Below are 19,143 nucleotides of genomic sequence, written 5' to 3' on the forward strand. Positions count from 1 at the left end.
CTTCTGATTCTTACAGACAGATAAACTGAAATATATGGGTTTCAAACTTCTGATTCTTGTGGATTTTGTAGTTTGCAATTGTAAAGAGAGAGAGCAAGTTCAGTGAGAACGAGAATAGAGATAGAGGCGACTGGGGAGGCTGAAATGATTAATTTGCCCTAAAAATATACTCCATATATATATATATATTTTTTTTTCTGGTGGTGGGCCAATAAATAACATTGTTAAGTCTATAAATTTATCTTTTAAAATATAAAATGGTACTTATAATAGTAAATTTATTAAAATAGTTTCCTTTCATTTCCTTTCCTTTCTTTTTCCAAACATAATTATTATCATTTCCTTTTTTCTTTTTTTCCCCTTCTATTCCCTTTCCCTCATAACTAATAGGGTTAATTTCACTTAGACTCCCTGAGGTTAGGTTATATTTCACTTAAATGAAAATTTGATTTTCAAAGTTCACTAACACCCTAATTTGTTTTTTTGAACTCAAACACATGCGAATTGACTCTTTACCCTCAAAATTTTAATACAAATTTTTTTTAATTTTAAATGACATAAACACCCTTCTTTCATCTCTTTCGTCTACGGTCTTTCTCATCCACCCCCTTCAACCGCCACCACAATCAGTGTAAGGATAAAGAAAGAAAAAAAAATTCTAAATTGATTCAGTCAGAGCAAAAATTCTTCTCTATGTTTTCATTCCTGTCTTTGCCTCCATCGAGGCTATAACAGTACCCATATAACTGCAATTTCATACATTACATCCTCCGTGAAGGTGAGGGTCGGGTAGCAGACTCTACCGCATAGGGTTGGCCCTCCGTCAAGCTGTGTGGGTTTGATTTGGGGTTACGATTTGGGGGTCGTGGTTGTTGCCATGTGGCAGCAGCGGTGTGTGGTTGTTGCAATGTGGTGGTGTGGCAGCAGCGATGGTGGTCGTGGGGCTGAACCCGCCGTCAGACTGAGATCAAGAACGGAGAACTGCAATTTCAAGACGTCGTCGGAGCATCTCCATTTTGACATCTTCAATTGTGAGGTTGGAGTCAGATCTTAAAGCTTTAACGCGTGTTGTCACCGGATTCAGACGGAAATGAACCTCCACCGCCGCCGCCGAGAAGCTATAGAATTGGCCGCAGAACACCGCCATGGAGGATGCTCTCCACCGCCGCCTAGGATACGTGCCAGTTGCCGGTCCAGAGGAGTCTAACGGCTCCGTTCACCGGATTCACCGTCCGGTCACACACTTCAAACAGAAGCGACTGAAACAGAGGTCGGCGGCACGGCCGAAGAATTGCCCGTTCAAATCAGATCACACACAAACGAAAAGACAATCAGATCACACACAAACGAAAATCCAAATCAAAATTGTTTTAAAGAGAAAGAGAATTACCAGGTCGTTGGTCCAGGCACGGCGGAAATGAAGGACATGAGGTTGACGCAGCCGAATAACTACCTTGTCATTATGCCTAATAAAGAGGACTGGTAATTCTCTCTCTCTAACCCCATCATTAACTGTTTGTATGTGTGTGTGTGTATCGATATACATATATATATGGTTGTTTTGTATGTATGTGTGTGTGTGTATATATATAGCTGTTTTTTATATGTGTGTATATATCTTAAAAGTATTATCTGGGATTAATGGTTGAATTGGGGATGATGGTTTGAGAAGAGGAAGAAGAGGAAAGGTGTGTTGGGGGTAGTTTGGTCACAAAAATAGTCAACATGAGGTCAAAGGGTAACACAGTCATTTAACACCTCAAAAGTATTATGACCCCACCAAAAATTGACATTTGGGATGTAAATGAAATGTTAAGCCACTAATTCAAATATGAGTGCAAATTAAAAACCAAATCTTTATCTAGGTGAAATATGACCTAACTTTAAAGGGTCTGAGTGAAATTAACCTTAATTAATATTATCCTTTTTTTTCTTTCCCACTGTACCAAACATAGCCTTAATGAAAACTTTACTACGGTTTGTATCAAGTATTGTTTAATTCCTTTACAGCTGTAATAAAAAATAAAATAAAAATAAAAATGACTTTACAGCTGTTTGGTTTCACGTGAACATATGTAACCTTGTTCTAGCAGAAAAATTTTGAAGTAATATTTTGGTAAGAAAATGACATTAGTGAAAGAATGAATATGTGGTGTAAAAAAAAAAATGAATGAATACAATGTTGATTGAATTAATTATACTTAAAAAAGGAAATTAATGCATTTGTAGATTAATTACGCTTGCAATCTCCTTTCTTTTCCATAAAGGGATACTCCTCTTATGTACTTATGCCATATTTCGTTTTATATCTGAACCCATTGTTAATTGAGTCTGATTGACATCCCACATTATTTGTCTACATTTTTTTTTTCCCCCCAATTTTGGCTTAAATATCTTAGGAACACAATCAACCAACTCTTGTTTTGAAAGTTCAATCAAATCTTCGTTTGGATTCTTGATTTTACGAACACACTCCACACATCGCGTTGCAACAAACGCCCAACAAGAGTCTTGCTTGAAAAAATATATATTAATATTTCATGAAATTAATTAATTATTTAAAGAAAATTAAAAATATCCTATGTACTTACTACACCTCCCTTGTTGCCTAACTCGTGTTACTATGTGAAACCAATTGACGCGCGGCGCCCGTGGGGGGGAGGGGGTGGGGGAAGTCTTCGTTGAATAACCCTCCAATTTCAAAAAGACACAAAAGGAAGTGTTCTAAGAGCAGCTCCAACGCAGGCCTTTTAGGAGATTCTAGCCAGATTCTGCTATTGGAGTCCTTCAATAGCCTCGCCAAAAATTGGGCCCCACCCAATAGGTCGCGGAATAAGTCACGGAAAACCGCAACCCTCTTAGCGAGCCGCAGGCCCGTATCAGTTTTGTTATATATTTTTTATTCTGGGGCAGAACAATGTTTTAGCCCATAACACCGTTCCTAAGGCTCTGTTTGCCTGGGAAAAAAAAACTAATTTTTGACTTGTTTTGGTCTCTCTTTTTTTCCCTTTTTTTTTCCCTCAAAATAATTGAACCAAAGAGCCACTAAACACTGTTTGGCTGACACAAACAGTGCCTTAGAGGCTTTTTTAGACAAAAAAAAGTTTAAAAAAATAGAGAAAAGTGCTTTTTATGAAAAATTTACTTTTTAAATTATTCCTTCTGACATATAGCCGTTTTAGGCACTGTTTGACTGCCTCAAACAGTGCCTTAACGGCTATATTGGCATAAAAACCTATTTTTTGAATTTATTTTTTAAAAAAATAATAATATATATATTTATTTATTTATTTATTTAAAAAAAAAAAAATCTTTCATTTTTCCTCTATAAATACATCAACCCCTACTATTATTCACCTTATATCCAGCCCATCTTCTCTAGTCTTCAACCTACAACTACAACCATTAAGTAATTTTCTCAATCTTTTAGTTATATTTTTTTTCTCAAGTTCAATTCCATGGATCCTCCACTACCATATTACAACTATAACTCTCAATTCAACCAATCAAATGATAATTTTGATCCCTTCTTATTTGTTGTAGAAGAATCTCAGTTTGTTGGAGAAGAATCTCAATTTCTGTCTCATCAACCTTCTCAAGTTTCCAACATTCCTATTGAAGTGCCACAATCTAGTAACTCCCAACCTCCCAGAAAGCAAAGGGTTATTCGGCCTCCAAATTGGTCCATAGTTGAAGATGAGGCTTTATGTTATGCGTGGATGGCCATTAGCACTAATGCAGTCATCGGTTCAGACCAACAAAAGGCAAGGTTATGGATCCAAATTTAAGAAAGTTTTTAGCAACACGTTAGTGGTGCTGGTACACCTAAAAAAAATCATATCGCCTGCTTGAATCGTTGGTCCTTTATGCAACAAATGATTACCAAATTTTCTGGATGCATGGCCCAGATCGATTAAAAGGAATTACCCCAGTGGGCAAGACAATGAGTACAAGGTACGTTATTTATTACATTAAATTTAATTGGTAGATATTTTAAAGATTTGTCTTATAATAATTATTGATTTTTATTTTTTTAGATGATAGCAGCCAAAAAGTTGTTCGTTCGTCAAAATAATACCAAATTTAAGTTTGACAGTTGTTGGAACATTTTAAAGAACAACAATAAATGGCATTTACATTGTAAAAAAAAATTGACATCCAAAAAAAAAACAACCAAAGAAGAGTGGAATCCACATTGATAATAGTGAGCCTATTGGTCACTCAAACCCATCTACTCCATCAAGTAATGCAGCAACTGTTGGGATTTATATGCCCTGACATAGCAAATTCCTATCTGGATTATAGTGACATATGTTCCTGACATATCTGAAATATTTATGATTTATATAATTGGTGAATTCAATGTATTATGTTTCGATTCACTATGAAATTGATAGTGTCCATGTAATTACAAGAAATATTTATATATATGTATGTGATGACAATCAATGCATGATATATAAATAGTAATTATAAATTGTTCATAGTCGGTAATTATGGATGGACTCATAATTAATTAAGACTTGAACTGGATCCGCGTTAGGTTGAGATATATTGCGAGAGCCGTCGTATGCAATTACTCTCTATCACCGTCATGGCATTTGACTCTTAAGTATGAGAAAAGTTTAGACTCTTTTATTAATTAATAATTACTTTGATTTGTTCGGCGGATTCTTCGGGATCCTTAGACCGACACTTTGGGTAGTTATGTAATTAATAGTTAGAGGGTTATATTTTCAATATTTGCATCATTGCTACTTGTATTTATTTTGTATTGATTATGGTTGATCACAAAGTTCGAAGGCCTTCGTGTGTTTTTAGACAAAATGATTTATTATATATTTATTTATTTAAATTATTATTTTTGTCAAACAAATGTTTTATTGTGATCGAGCCAGAAATAATCATAGGTACCAAAATAAATATATTAATTAAGTAGTCGGATTGATGGCTATATTTATCCGATAACTAATTATGCATAGAGGGGTCAAAGTGCAATATTGACTTAGAGGTTATTTATTATTTAATTGGAGTTTAATTAATTTCTTTTAGTGGAGTAGAAATTAATTTATGAATTAATTGAATTGGGTCCATGAACCGGGCCAATTATTAATTCATTGTAGCCAATAAAATAATAGGCCCAATGGATTCTCACTCATAGCCCAACTTGATATTGGAATCATATTAGATTTGAGACATATGAATTAGAGATGGAGAAGGATTTGTTATTTCCTTTTCTTTATTTTTATGTTGCCTATAAATATATATGGTCTATGTATATTTTAGGTGGTGATTTTTATGAGAAGGAAAAAGGAATAAATTTTCTCTCTCTAGAAAATTAGGGTTTATGTTCTCATCTAATGGAGGCTCCCACAAGCTTAGTTTTCCAAGGTAATTCATGGAGGCTTATGAGTGATTCCTAAAGGCAAAATAATTACCAAGAAGATGGAGATCCAAGGAGAAGGTATCTTGCTAAGGGATCTACAATAAGTGAGAACATTCACTTTAGAGGAAAGTTTTAAAGGTTTACTCAGACCTTTGATGTAAGTATTCAATCTGTTAATTGAATGATACATCATATTTTATTTTTGCGTAAAACTTGTCTCTATGTAATGAATCAAGATCTATGAATTTAAATCCCTCGAAAAGTTTTTAAAACTTGCACGTTTCCCAACAGTGGTATCAGAGCATGGTTTGATTCATTACTAGAGATCATGATTTTATGAAAATCATCATTCATGGATCCAAAATTATATTCATATATATTTTTATTGATGTATGTTGATGTATGAATTAATATATTGATATATATTGATACATGATGATATATGTATAATTGTGAATGGATGATGATGTATGGTTGGGCCATGGATGAAGCTTATAGGTTAAATTAATGTAATTTTATCTTTGGATGAATGTAATTAAGGCTTTGATTTAGCCGTTTGAAAGTTCAATGATGTAATTTAATTTTTTCCATTGTATTTCAAATTGTAAATATTTTTAAAGCCATGTAATCTTCGTCAAAGGATGCTATGAAGCTTCAAGAAGGTCCAAAAGGGTTAAATTATGCTTCAGTAATTTTCTGGAATTTTTCCGAATTTTTTGGAATTTTTTCGGCGTTTTTCCGGTGGCCGGAGCTTCACCGGCGGCGAGAAGGGGCGTCGAAGGTGGCCCGGATCAGGTGTGGCGTCAAGATGGTGAGCCTGGCGCGTGTTCCATACGCGCCAGGAGAGTGCACATGCTGGCACGTGCATTGCACGCGCCAGCCAAGGTAGCTCGACCTCCACGCGCGTGAAGGGGCGTGGAGGCGCGTCCCACGTGCCCCAGGCGCGTGGGAGCGCGTGAGTGTGCATTCCACGCCCCCCAGGCGCGTGCCGGCGCGTGGGAGCGCGTGGGAGCACGTGCAGCTTGCCCTAGGCGCGTGCCAGCGCGTGTGGGGTCCTCCGGGCTCGTTTCAAGCGGCGTTTTGCTTCTCCTGACGCGTACAAGCTTCCTATGGGTGTTTACAGACAGTTGAAGGATGCCCGTACAGCAAGAATAGTTTTTAAATGTTAAAAGCTGAATCCATTGGCCATTTATATTGCTTCTGTCTATTATTTGATGCATGGAATAATTTAATAGTTGTTATAATTGTTCATGCATTGGATCCATGATTTTTAATTAAATGGCTTGATTTATATTAATTAAATTATGAAGATAAATTGGATTAGATTGCTAATTAATTTGAGGGCACCTATTGGGAAACGCAAAATTATTTTTGTAAATTATTTTTAAAGTGTGCTTCAAATTAAATATTAGTGAATCGTTTAAAGTCCAAATATTTTCTAAATTTAATTGGATTAAAATCAAGACGTTTTGCATGCATTATATCATGTAAATGAATAAAATGAAAACCCTAATTATGAATGATTAAAAATTGAGTGGGAGCGGGGATTTTTATACATTGCCCCATGGCCTTTGTTATTAACACCATTGTAATTAGATCTTCAAAAATAAGGCCCCACGCATGATTTGAAGAGTCTTAATATTACAAGAATGGTTGTCTCATGAAAATACAAATATTAAATGTTCATTGTAATTAGATCTTTAAAAATAAGGCCCTACGCATGATTTAAAGAGTCTAGATTATAATGACAAGATATTTAATGTTTTATTTTTATTAGAGCATTAATAACGTTATACACTCAATCTAAAATCAATAGTGTTAGCTCCCCAACGGAGTGGTCTATACTAGGTGATTTTAGAAAGGCTAAACATAATCGGAAATCATTTCATATAGATAGACAAGGCATTGTCTTAAGAGATATGGAAATGATGGGATTTGCCCGCCAATAGCAATAATGAACTTCGCCAACCGAATAAGTTATTGGCGTATTGGTTATTCGATTTTTCATGCAGTGGTTAAGGGACCCACATATTATTATTTTAATGGAAGTGCTCACCTAATAGTAAATGAATCTCAACAATAGTAATAATGAACTCCTCCAACAGGATAAGTTATTGACATATTGATTGGTTGATTTATTATGCTACAGAGTTGAGGGACCCGCATTAATTAAAAGGGATTGTTCACCAATAATGATAATGATCTCTTGTTCGATTGAGATTTATTATATTATGTGGTTAACAAACTCATTTTAATTTTAAATATGCATGACAGAATTAATAATTCACCTTGCATGTTGTATGAATGCATTTATATTCAGATGAATTATGCTTAATCCATTTTATCTGCTTGCTTACATATTCTATGATATTGGACCTTATTTATAATGACTGGAAAATGAGCTTAGATATTTTATTCACAACGTAAGGGTACAAAATGTGTTTATTACTCCTATACCTATCTCTTTTACTTTGAGATACCAAATTTGACATTAATGCTTTTAATAAATTAGATAAGGCAAATGATATGACTTGGTGCAATATTCTAGAGTTTAGCTCGAATATACTCCAAAGCTAACATTTGTATTATTTTATTTTCTTCAAGCATCATATTAAATGTCAATGAGATATTTTGGTGAGATTAGATAGAGAGTATGCCAAAGTACTATGTCAGACTTGAATAGCATCAAGATAGCCTAAGGAACTCCAGTATGAAATCGAATTTTGAAAAATGATTGTTTATTATTTAAAAATTAGCTGGAGATCAATAAGGCTGACTTGGGTGGTAAGTTTCAAGTTGACATGATTATTGCCTTGTTACCAAACTCATTCGACTCTGTTAGAGTGAACTAAATAAGGAATCAGTTTGAGTTCACACTCGCTGATATTCTTATAGAATTGGTAACAGATGAAGGGATAATCAAGAGTATGGGCGTTCCTATCAATCTAACCTAGTCTATACCATCTTCTTCTAGGCCCAAGTGGACGGGCAAAGCAAAGAAGAAGGATGATAATAGGACTAGACTAGCACAAAACATGGGTATTCAAAAAGGTTAAAGGGAATAAGGCAGTGTATGTTGAGGGCGAAGAAAACTGTTTCTTTTGTCGCTAACTAAAACACTAAAGGACGAACTGTTTAAGCAATGACGTGGCATAGGAAAATATATATTTAATCATTGAGCCATGTTATGTGGTTGTGTCTATTAATTCCTGATGGATAGATTCTGGAGCCACTAAACATGTTTGCAATTTATTGTAAAGATTTCAGGATTCCAGAAGCCTCGATGATATGGAATATATTTGTACTTAACCTGATGTCAAGGTTGTAGCTAAGTCAGTGGGAGTATTACATCTGAAAATAGAGAGTATGAGGATATTAGTATTAGAGAACTATTTTTATGCACAGAAGTTAGATGCTATCTTATTCTTGTTTCACTTGTGGTTTATAAAAACTGTGTTGTTATTTTGTAAAACTGGTTTTATAAAATTGAATAGATATGCGATTACTTCTGGTGTGTTGAAAGATGGTTAATATACTATAATCACAAACTCTTAAGATTTGCAGGATGTAGAAACTAATGTTGCATCTTCTAGATTGAATGTTAAGAGAAAATTTGGTATTCCTGACTCATTGTATTTTTAATGTCTATTTTTGGGTTGTTATCAATCAAAATAAGATTCAAAGATTGGTCAAAGAAGGTTAATTACCTAGTGAGGCAGGGGAGCCTAAACCAAACTTGTGAACCCTGTTTTGAAGGACAGATAACTCTTAGGGCTTAATCAGCCAGATGAAATAGACATAAAGGACAATTGGAGTCGGTACACACTGACACGTGTGGTCTTATGAACATCCAAGCAATATTACTCACGTTTTGGATAAGTTTATCTGATGCAACACAAGTCTTAAACTCTTGGTATTTTCTGAGAAGGTTAAGACTGATGTGGAACACATATTTGGTAAACTTGTCAAGACATTTCGATCTGATCGAGGATATGAGTATTTCTTGGGATAGTGCAAAGACTATATGGTCAATGAGGGTATTATGTACCAGTTTTCCGCAATTGACGCTAAATGTATTTAGGTGTCAAATAGGAATAACAGAATTTCACTTAACATGGGTAGATCTATGATCAGCTATGCTACATTATCTCTTTCATTTAAGAGTTTAGCGTTAATGACATCGATGCGCATTATGAACTGCATTCCATCTTAGTCTGTCTCAAGGATACCGTTGAGCTGTGTTTTTTTACTAAATATTAGTTTGAATCATATGCACATATGGGGTAGTCTTGCACATGTGCGCTTGATATGGACAAGTAAGTTGGAAGCAAATCATAGGCATGCTAGATTTGATAGCTACTCTAAATGTCACTAGGATGGATTATTTTATGATCTCAAAGATAAAAGTTAATTGTTTTCACTCACTGTTTATCTATAGGAGAATCATATTATGAATCACATACCTAGTAGCATAATGTTAGAGAATTTGGTATGAGTACCAGATGTACCACATGTGAACACACTTATTATAGAGATTGAGAATAATATATGAATTCCCTATTGATGCGTTAGCATCATCTACTACACAGATTCTTGCATCGGTACATTGATGTAGTGGGAGGATTATCATCCAATTCGACAGAATCATGTTTTTAGATGAGACCATTATGGACATCCCTGTTAAACATGAGTTGGACCCAGTAAGCTACACGGAAGCATGAACCGATGTGGATACAGATCGTTTTGGTGAGTTACTATGAAATCAGAGTTGGAATCGATGTATTCTAATAAATTCTGGGATCTTGTAGAACTTTCTAGTAGGGTGATTCCTATGGAAGGCAAGTTAATCTACAAAAAGATACCAGAAGATTTCTTAGTGAATAAATCATGAGTGTACAAGGGAATGTCATTATTTTTCTAATTCTATATATATTGATGACATCCTACTCATTTAGAATGATGTGGAAGTTGTGTCATCAATAAAAAGGTAGTTGTTCAATTACTTTTAAATGAAGGATTCTTAAGATGTAAGCTATATTCCTAGGATCAAGCTTTTGCAAGATCAGGTTAAAAGGAAAATAGGCTTATCTTAATAATCCTACATTGATAAAGTTTTGACCAGGTTTGGTATGCATAACTCAAAGAATGAGTTCTTGCTTTATTGATATGGATGGCTCTCTCTAGTAAGTAGTTTTTCAAGACTATCAAAGGAGATTGAGCAAATGAGACTGGAACAATATGTTTCGGCATATGAGAGTCTCATATATGCCATGGTCTATACCAAACAGGACATCCGCTACATAGTAGGGATAGTCAGTAGAGATCAGTTCAATACTGGACTTGACAACTGGTCTATTGTGAAAAATATCATTAAGTACCTAAGGAGAACCAATGATATCATATTCATTTATGGATGTGATGATATGGTCCTAGTCAGGTATGCTAGTTCTGATTTTCAATCAGAAGTAGATACTATGAGGTTCATGACTCAGTGTATGTTCACTTAATGGAAGGGAGATCAGTTGGTAGATTGTTAAGCAGATTTCAACTGCTGACTCAAACCTGTAGGTGGAATATATTGCAGCCTTAAAGGCGGCAAAGGAAGCCTATTAGTTTGATCTCACTGATTTAGAGGTTGTGGAGTATATTAGCCTGCCTATTGAGCTATGTTGTGACAATAGTGCAGAAGTAGTCCAAACCAATGACCCAAGATTCCATAGAGGAAAAAGATACACTGAGAGGAAGTATCATGTTCTACATGATATTGTCCGGCAAGAAAATGTACTTGTAGTTAGAACATTGCATTGGAACACAACTTTGTTGATCCATTATCAAAGGTGTCATTGATCAATAATTTTGATCATCATCTGGATAACATTGGAGTTAGGTGCAATTTGAATTGGCTATGAGGGCAAGTGGGAGCTGTTGGGATTTATATGCCCTGGCATAGCAAATTCCTATCTGGATTATAGTGACATATGTTCCTGACATATCTGAAATATTTATGATTTATATAATTGGTGAATTCAATGTATTATGTTTCGATTCACTATGAAATTGATAGTGTCCATGTAATTACAAGAAATATTTATATATATGTATGTGATGACAATCAATGCATGATATATAAATAGTAATTATAAATTGTTCATAGTCGGTAATTATGGATGGACTCATAATTAATTAAGACTTGAACTGGATCTGCGTTAGGTTGAGATATATTGCGAGAGCCGTCGTATGCAATTACTCCCTATCACCGTCATGGCATTTGACTCTTAAGCATGAAAAAAGTATAGACTCTTTTATTAATTAATAATTACTTTGATTTGTTCGGCGGATTTTTCGGGATCCTTAGACCGACACTTTGGGTAGTTATGTAATTAATAGTTAGAGGGTTATTTTTTCAATATTTGCATCATTGCTACTTGTATTTATTTTGTATTGATTATGGTTGATCACAAAGTAAATTCGAAGGCCTTCGTGTGTTTTTAGACAAAATGATTTATTATATATTTATTTATTTAAATTATTATTTTTGTCAAACGAATGTTTTATTGTGATCGAGCCAGAAATAATCATAGGTACCAAAATAAATATATTAATTAAGTAGTCGGATTGATGGCTATATTTATCCGATAACTAATTATGCATAGAGGGGTCAAAGTGCAATATTGACTTAGAGGTTATTTATTATTTAATTGGAGTTCAATTAATTTCTTTTAGTGGAGTAGAAATTAATTTATGAATTAATTGAATTGGGTCCATGAACCGGGCCAATTATTAATTCATTGTAGCCAATAAAATAATAGGCCCAATGGATTCTCACTCATAGCCCAACTTGATATTGGAATCATATTAGATTTGAGACATATGAATTAGAGATGGAGAAGGATTTGTTGTTTCTTTTTCTTTATTTTTATGTTGCCTATAAATATACATGGTCTATGTATATTTTAGGTGGTGATTTTTATGAGAAGGAAAAAGGAATAAATTCTCTCTCTCTAGAAAATTAGGGTTTATGTTCTCATCTAATGGAGGCTCCCACAAGCCTAGTTTTCCAAGGTAATTCATGGAGGCTTATGAGTGATTCCTAAAGGCAAAATAATTACCAAGAAGATGGAGATCCAAGGAGAAGGCATCTTGCTAAGGGATCTACAATAAGTGAGAACATTCACTTTAGAGGAAAGTTTTAAAGGTTTACTCAGACCTTTGATGTAAGTATTCAATCTGTTAATTGAATGATACATCATATTTTATTTTTGCGTAAAACTTGTCTCTATGTAATGAATCAAGATCTATGAATTTAAATCCCTCGAAAAGTTTTTAAAACTTGCACGTTTCCCAACAGCAACGACACCAAGTTCGGTTAAAGGATAGGCGCACATAGGCGAAAATGATCCGACAGATGTTAAAAAATGTCTGCGACCACAAGGACGAAAAGCAGCGAAGTAGAAGTGAAATAAGGATAAAAGACAATCTAAAAGTTATAATGATTTCATTAGCAAATTCGATCATGCAACAGCCCTTTATCAAAGACACTGTAAAACTCTTGAAGCCTCTCAAATAACATAAGAGGCACACAAAGCAGATAAAGAAAAGACCAGACAACTTGAACTTCAAAGCAAACTAAGAAAGATTGAAAACAAACAAAAAGCTGAAGAGATGTTAATCATTGAAAAAGATCCAGAATCGATGCCAACACAAGTCAGGAAAACATGGCTAATTGAACACCAAAATGAAATATTAGCATCTTTACACGCACAAGGTAACTCAAGCTTTCCATAGGATTATCTCAAGCATTCCATATGATTGTTCTGTTTTTCCTAGTTGTTATGTTTTTAATTCATGTCGTATTGTATTATTTTTTTTTTTTTATTGTATTGTTTAAATTTATGTCGTATCGTATTATTTTTAATAATAAATATTGTATTATTTAAAATTTTTGTATGATATAGCCATTTTAAAAATATAGCCGTTAGGAAAAAGTTAAAAAATAAAATTTATTAAAAATTTAAAAAATATTAAAATTTAATATTTTTGGAGAGCAAAAATGCACCATTGGAGTACATTCGATAGCTAAAATTTGGAGATGCTCTCCGAATTCAGGCTCTCTGAAATTGCTACATCAGCATTTTTCAATAACCACGTCAGCATTTCCCATAGGCACGTCAGCGTTTTAGAGTCTCCAAATTTTAGCTATCGAATGTACTCTAATGATGCATTTTTGCTCTCCAAAAATATTAAAATTTTAATATTTTTTAAATTTTTAATAAATTTTATTTTTTAACTTTTCCCTAACGGCAATATTTTTAACCGCTATATCATACAAAAAATTTAAACAATACAGTATTTATTATGAATTATAAAAATAAAAAACAATACAATATAGCATGAATTTAAATATAAAAATAATAATACAATACCATTATTAAAATAAACTAGGAAAAACAGAACATTCATATGGAAAGCTTGAAATAATCCTATGGAAAGCTTGAGTTACTGCGTGAGCGTATAGATTCTAATATTTCATTTTGGCGTTCAATTAACCATGCTTTCCCGGCTTGTGTTGGCATCGATTCTGGACCTATTTGCATGATTAACATCTCTTCAGTTCTTTGTTTGTTTTCAATCTCTTTTAGTTTGCTTTGAAGCTCCAATTATCTGGTCTTTTCTTTATCTTCTTTGCGTGCCTCTCGTGCTCTTTGAGCAGCTTCAAGACTTTCAGATTTAGATTAATGAAGGGTTGTTACATGATTGAATTTGCTAATGAATTCATTCTGAATTTGGTTAGAACATTTATCCTAATTTTGACTTTGCTTTGCTGCTTTTCGTCTTTATGGTCGTTGAAATTATTCAACATTCGTCGGATCATTTTCGCCTATATGCGCCGATCGTTCAACCGAACTTGGTGTTATTGCTGCATTATTTGATGGAGTAGATGGGTTTGAGTAACCAGTAGGATCACTATCATCAATGTGGATTCCACTCCTCTTCTTCGGGTTTTTTTTTTTTTTTTTTTTTTTTTTTTTTTTTTTTTAATGCCGATTCTTTTTGACAATGTAAATGCCATTTATTGTTGCTCTTCAAAATGTTCTAACAACTGTCATACTTAAATTTGGTGTTATTTTGAGGAGCGAACAACTCTTTGGTTGCTATCATCTAAAAAATTCAAAATCTATAATTATTAGAAAACAAATCTTTAAAATATCTACCATTTTTTTTTTTTCATAATTGGAGATGTATTGAGCTCAAAAAATCAACATGAATACAGGAGCACAGAGGGCATACCCCCAGAAAAAGAAAATAAAAACAATACTAAAAATAAGGCCTAATGAAAAGCCCATTTCCAGTACAAAAATAAAAAATGAAATTCAGTTCTAAGCAATAACATCATTAAGAGAAACCTTCTGAACATCACAAACTTCCATGACGGTAGATCTAGCCACTACCTCCAGAAGGAAACTATTAGAACCATGGAGTCTATTATTCCTTTCTCTCCAAATAAACCATACCCCAGCAGCAAAAAGACTTTGGAGTCTTTTGGAATTCTGAATATTCAACCAAGTGAAGAGATCCCACACTAAGGTAAGATCCTCCAACTGCTACAGCTCCCACCCTAAGACACCCCCTAACCACTTCCAAACCCCCTGTGAAAATGGACAAGAGACAAAGACATGGTCAGTAGTATCAATATTCTGTTTACAAAGTGTGCAGCTTGCTGCTAGAAACACTTTCCTTCTCTGCAAATTCGACATAGAAGGCAACCTATCAAGTAAACAACTTACCTTGTACTCATTGTCTTGCCCACTGGGGTAATTCCTTTTGATCTGGGGCATGCATCCAGAAAATTTGGTAATCATTTGTTGCATGAAGTACCAACGATTCAAGTAGGCCTTAGGATTTCTTTTAGGTGTACCAGTACCACTAACGTGTTGCTCAAAACTTTCATAAATTCAGCTCCATAACGTTGTTTTTTGTTGGTCTGAACCGATGACCGCATCAGTGCTAATGGCCATCCACGCATAACATAAAGCCTTATCTTCAACTGTGGACCAATTAGAAGGCTGAATAACCCTTTGCTTTCTTAGAGGTTGGGAGTTACTGGATTGTAGCACTTCAGTAGGAATGTTGGAAATTTGAGAAGGTTGATGAGACAAAAATTGAGATTCTTCTTCAACAAATTGTAAGAAGGGATCAAAATTATCATTTGATTGGTTAAATTGGGCGTTGTATTTATAATATGGTGGTCAGGGGTCCATGGAATTGAACTTTAGTAAAAAAATATAACTAAAAGATTGAGAAAATAACTTAGTGGTTGTATTTGTAGGTTGAATACTAGAGAAGATGGGTTGGATATGAAGTGAATAATAGTAGGGGTTGATGTATTTATAGAGGAAAAATGAAAAAAAAAATTATTTATTTATATTTTATATATATATATATATATATATATATATATATATATATATAGTTAAAAAAAAAAATTTTAAAAAATTTGCTTTTGTGCCAATATAGCCGTTAAGGCACTGCTTGGGTAAGCTAAACAGTGCCTAAAATGGCTATAATGTCAATAGGAATATTTAAAAAAGTAAGGTTTTGTTTTAAAAAATCTTTTCTCCATTTTTTTAACTTTTTTGCCCAAAAAAGCATTTAAGACACTGTTTGTCAGCCAAACTGTGCGTTAATGGCTCTTTGGTTCAATTGTTTTGAAGGAAAAAAAAGAGAGACCAAAATAACCCAAAAAACTGTTTTTTAGCTTTTATTTCAGCCAAACATGGCCTTACAAACAGCGTTATGGGCTAAAACAATGTTCTGAGCCAGAAATAAAAAAAAAAAAAAAAAAAAAAAAAAAAAAAAGAAAGGCGGGCTCGTATGGCAAGCCTACGGCTCGCTAAGAGGGTCGTCGTTTTCCGTGATTTGAATGACGTGGCCTAAATTTGGCGACCCACAATGGAGCAAATTGGGTCACCAAAATGGGCCTAAATCACCGGATTAGGTTGCGCTGAAGTTGCTCCAATGCTACGATATCCACGCAACATATATATATATATATATATATATATATATATATATCAATCCCATTCAGTTGCTCCCTGGTGTGCAAGAAGCATAATCTCAGTACACAACAGGCTTCATAATAGATTTCAATGGACAGATCAATGAATGTATAATATAGCTTTAGTATTCACCTTTTCTCTGATTTCACAACCTTAATTAACTTAATAGACACTAGTTAATCAACACACTAACCACAGTAATATAAATAAATCTCAGCTCACAAGAGGTTCACAGTTCAAGTACTTAAACTGAAGCTTCAAATTCTATCTTGTAGAATTCTGCAAATGCTAGGTTCAGTAGGTCAAAGTGTAATGCAGCATCAACTTAGGCACACTGTAGCTTTCAGCAACATTTTCTCAGCATATAGAACTTTCTCAGACCAGTAATACTCAATATATAGCCAAATAACACTTAATTTCAGTTCAAGGAGTTCTTCAAGACAAAACTCTGTTATGATTCTGTTCTCAGGGACAAGACTGTAATTTCACAGCTAAATATACCAGGTCATGATGCTAACAGTCTTATATAATCAAATTACAAATGCCCAGAAGCAGAACTCAGCAATCAATTAAGTATATTGCAGTTTCAGCTCTCACAGCAGGTTATTTTCTGCAGAAACACAAATATCTCTGGTCTTGAAGGACAAAACTGGAATTTCAGCTTATAGTAATTCGAACCTCAGATCCTCAGCTTGATTTCAATGTAATAAATATGTTCAATGCATAATCTCAGTAGAAACAACATGTTATATCACTCTTAGAGATTTAAATCAGCTCAACCCTCCAAAACCCTAACTTAAGTAGTGTTTAAGAACAACAAAACTGCAGAGAAGGTTTCTCATTTCAAATCTCAATTTAAACAGCTTTAACTAGTTATTTCAATCATGCTCAAAAGCTGTAAACACATTTCTCAGAATTATATCCATATTCATACTTCATATCAGAGGCTATTTTACACCAGAAAATTAAATGAAGCAGTTTTGAGATACAGAAACTTACTGCAGTGATGTTAGGTGCTTGTGGTCACCTAGAATAGTTGTAACACATCAAAATACATTTGCTCAAGCACATCTCCAACTCTTAGAGTACTCACAACAAGTTTGAACTTCCTTAAACACCAATTTGCACCTGGAAATCAGCAACAAACAGGCCTCCTTTTCATCTTCAAGTTGTATACCCTCACAGGTGTTATTCTGAGGTATTTTCAGCTCCCTTAATTTAACCCATACTTAGTAAACCTCCATGATATTGATTTTCTAGAGTGTCTCTCGAAGACTTCTTGAAATGCAGCCTCTCTAGTGTTTTTGTAAAGTTCAGCACAATGAGGCTTGAAGCAGGTTGCTGCTATAACATTGTATTTATAGTCTTTAACTTGTAACCCTAGTAAGGATAAGGCTGAATAATTGTGTACCAATCAGATTATAGAGTATTTTTTGTAAATTTTTTAGGTTTGTGGACCACTTTTCCATGATAGAACTTACACATTGGCCTTGTACACACACACACCTACACACATTGATGCACACCAGCTGTAGAGAGAGAAGATAAGCTTTCTGGCCAAGAATTTGAATATCACGTCCACCAATGCTCACAGAAGGACCACTGAGCACGTGTAAGCCTTAAGAAGGACACAATGTAGTGTATATATATGTGTACTGAATTGCCAAAACTGCCCTTGAGAACTCTACATATCACTCACTGTTTTGCAGCCACTGTTAAGTCCTTAGAAATGTTTATCTAAGCTCTAATACACAATGCACCATCTCAAGCAAGTATAGGTTGACCATTTACATGTGTAGAATGACACAAATACCCCTTGTAGTTGCCAAACAGCCCCTAGAAGATAGCACTTCAAACAACGTCTTCTTTTGACATTAAAAGAGCAAACAATAGAACCAATGTTAAAACAATAGTACAATCATCACTACAATGTTAGAATACCTTTTCTCACGGATTGGAGGACCTCAGCTCAATCCTATCCATTTGTTTTAGGGCTGCATCATCAAAGGGTTTGAGTATAAAAGCAATGCTACAGCTGCTGCTAGGTTTAGGGGCCTAAAAATACATTTCTAAAGCTGTGAGTGAGGCTGCTCTTGAGTGAAATGTGAAGAGATATTAAGTGTTTTTGAGTGTTAATTCATCTATGTAAGCTCATTTTAATATCAGAAATTATCATGATTAAGCTGAACGTGTGAGGATCTGCAACACTGATGCTGCAATTGAAATGAAGCTGTTGTCAAGGCTGATTTAAGGTTCAAGTTTGGTTCAAGAGGCTTAAGGTGCTTAGTGAAGGTTGAAGCAAATCTAATACACCTATTCACAGCTGCTGGTATTAGGTATAAGCTCAAATACACACCTCTTCAGAATTTGGTACCTTAGAGCTTGATTGTTGAGTATTTTGAGATGAAATAGCTGCTATGGTGCACTTCCTTGATTTAATATGCTATAAGCCTAGTGTTTAACATCTGAGCATGAGTAACTTGATGATTTGATGCTGTTAAAATTGAATCAATCTCAGAAAATTGGTTGGCTCAAGTTTTGACCCTAAGAACCACACTATACTAAGGCTTCAACCTTGTTTTGCTGAGAGTTGAGTACTGAAAATGAGATATCTTGTTTCTATCACTGTGATCTTCATTTGAACATGAATATAAAGCTTAAACAAGAGTGTGAGAAGCTGAACAAGCTCTGAGCTAATTC

The 19,143-nt window shown here is 34.4% G+C and overlaps 1 long non-coding RNA gene across 1 annotated transcript; it reads right to left on the reverse strand.

Moving 5' to 3' along the window:
* Window positions 1-14,579: 14,579 nt before the first annotated feature.
* Window positions 14,580-17,791, reverse strand: LOC132294566 (uncharacterized). Its single transcript, XR_009478114.1, has 3 exons — window positions 17,443-17,791; window positions 15,172-16,479; window positions 14,580-15,033 (listed from the first exon to the last, which is right to left on the reverse strand). It is a non-coding gene; the product is annotated as an uncharacterized LOC132294566 (long non-coding RNA).
* Window positions 17,792-19,143: the final 1,352 nt, after the last annotated feature.

This window comes from Cornus florida, unplaced genomic scaffold (genome assembly GCF_030987335.1).
Source record: "Cornus florida cultivar Cherokee Brave unplaced genomic scaffold, ASM3098733v1 CherokeeBrave_3.0.0_Hap2_Chr01, whole genome shotgun sequence".
Classification (NCBI taxonomy): Eukaryota; Viridiplantae; Streptophyta; class Magnoliopsida; order Cornales; family Cornaceae; genus Cornus; species Cornus florida.